The sequence below is a fragment of the Ambystoma mexicanum genome, chromosome 2q (genome assembly GCF_040938575.1).
Source record: "Ambystoma mexicanum isolate Mex_15411 chromosome 2q, UKY_AmexF1_1, whole genome shotgun sequence".
In the NCBI taxonomy this organism is placed as follows: Eukaryota; Metazoa; Chordata; class Amphibia; order Caudata; family Ambystomatidae; genus Ambystoma; species Ambystoma mexicanum.
In genome coordinates this window covers 303,892,497-303,894,529 of record NC_090924.1, presented here as the reverse complement: position 1 = coordinate 303,894,529, position 2,033 = coordinate 303,892,497, and the positions used below count along the sequence as shown (strand labels likewise).

Sequence of the window (2,033 nt, the reverse complement as noted above, 5' to 3'; positions counted from 1 at the left end):
TTTCAGAGAGGGGGGCTGCTTCCCTCCGCACGGGGTCTCTGTGCAGATCGCGAGAGTGTCTCTAGCGCTGACCACTGCACGGGTCCTGGGGGGGACTCTGCGTGTGTCTGTGGGCGTGTGCCCTCGGCGCTTCTCCTGTGCACAGGGCGATCGATGCTGCGCTCCCTGCACTTTACACTGCGGCAGTGCAGACCACTGAAGGCGGCAGCAGCAGCGCCGAGACCAGCCCCGCACGGCCCTCCGCTCCCGGAGCAGCAGCAGGTGGAGGCGCAGCGGCGAGGTCCAGACCCCCTGTTGGCAACCCAGCCTCGGGCACCACCTCCCCAGCCGCAGGCAACAGTCGCTATCTCTGAACCCCGCACGGTGTACCCTGCCGTACACGTGCCCGCGTTGGGAAGTTCAAGTGAGGGGCGTGTGTGTGTCCCCGCATTAGTGACGTGCCTGATCACTTCATGAGCATGCATTCGACCACTCGAGTAACGTCGGTATCCAGGTGAGGGACAGGTCGGCGCCGATAACAAAAAGGCAGGGTTGTATGTACAAAGTGGCGTGCCTGAGATCACACGAGGGGCGTGCATGCACGTGTCCGCCTGAGAGTCACCACTGCGCTCACGGGAGTTACATGTCTGTTTACCCAGAGGGGGGGGGGCATACCTACGCCAGGAGCAGTGTAGCGTTTACGCGTCAACGTCAAGAGCATGTTTACGCCCGTGGGCCATGCCTGTGTGCACATGTACACGCGAGGAGCACGGCGGTGCAAGGGAGGGGCGCACAACTGACCAGGCATGGGCCGTGCCCGCGGAGGTAGTCGTCGCTGCGTAAGGGGGGCGCTACCTGCTTTACTCGACAGAAGACCTACCAAACGTCGCCGCGAAATTACCGAAATAAGAAATAACGACCCCTAGTATTACTATAGGACTCGACTTTAAGTGCAAGGCCGAACGAGAGGGGCGAGTTGTGGTGTGCTTGCATGTAGGACCCCCCCAGGGCATGTAGTGCCCATCCACTCGCCCCCCCCCCCCCCATGATCGTGGATGCGGGTAACGCAGCACGGCAGCGGGTGGGGGCGCTTTCTTTCTTTCCCAGGATTTCTGTAAAACTGCCTTGCAGCAGCGGTGCGAAGCCCCCCCCCCAAAGTAGGCTCGGCGAAATGAAAGAAACCCAGCTGCCCACACAGCGTCAGATTATATATAGTGTGCAAGAGGCAACACGCGCAGTGTGCCTTGAGGAGCCCCCCCAAGCGTCCCCCATACCTGGCCCCGCGGCTGTGCTTTGCCAGGACCACCACACACACCTCATCAACAGCTGAGGGAAAACTTTCACAGCTAAACTGTCAAAAGCACCTGCGCGTGGGCTCCGCAGCCCAGCGGCTACTTATCCGAATCGCGACCCTTGAAGTTTCGCTATTTCCCAGCTAGGTATAATCCATGACTACAAATACCATGGTGCAGCGTAAAAAATGTCACAGTGCTAGAACGGGTTTAGCGACTAGCACCCCCTAGCACAGGTGCGCGAGATGACAGGACCCCCTAAAGCATAGCATGTGGATGGAGATTGGCCCACTTACATGGAGAGGCAACAGTCCCCCGCGCGGATTCCACGTCCCGCCACTGGCAACACGAGACAGCCGCGTCCTCTGGAGGGGCTCGGCAGTGCCAGCCGCAGCGTGCAGTCCCTGCAATAATCCAGAGATGCCCGCGCGATCCAGCTGCGGGAGGGGGCGGGGGCCGCAGGAGGAGGATGAGGGCCTTTTATTCCAAGGGACCGGGCTCTGCCCAGCGCTGGGGGGGGCGGGGAGGCAGGGATTAGGCTGGGAGCGCCGAGAGATCCTGGAGGAAAGCCCGTGCGAGTGGGAGCGGCAGAGGGTGGGGGACCGGCAGCGGGCGCGAGGACTGCGAAGAAGGTGCCTTCGCCCCGAGATCACCCCCAGGGCCGGTTAATGATGAGGGCGGTCGATGCCTGGGTACCATAACTACCTCCGCCCTAATTGAGTCCCAGAGGGAGCCGGCATTAAGGACGGATAAAGCCCCGCG

At 61.6% G+C, this 2,033-nt stretch overlaps 1 protein-coding gene across 1 annotated transcript in view; it reads right to left on the bottom strand.

Moving 5' to 3' along the window:
* GNG13 (G protein subunit gamma 13) overlaps positions 1 to 1,704 on the bottom strand; it is a 280,995-nt gene extending 279,291 nt beyond the window's left edge. Inside the window, exon 1 of the mRNA XM_069647270.1 lies at positions 1,568 to 1,704. The gene's annotated coding sequence lies outside the window, so the exon portion shown is untranslated. The remainder of the gene's footprint in view (positions 1 to 1,567) is intronic.
* Between the last annotated feature and the right edge of the window lie 329 nt (positions 1,705 to 2,033).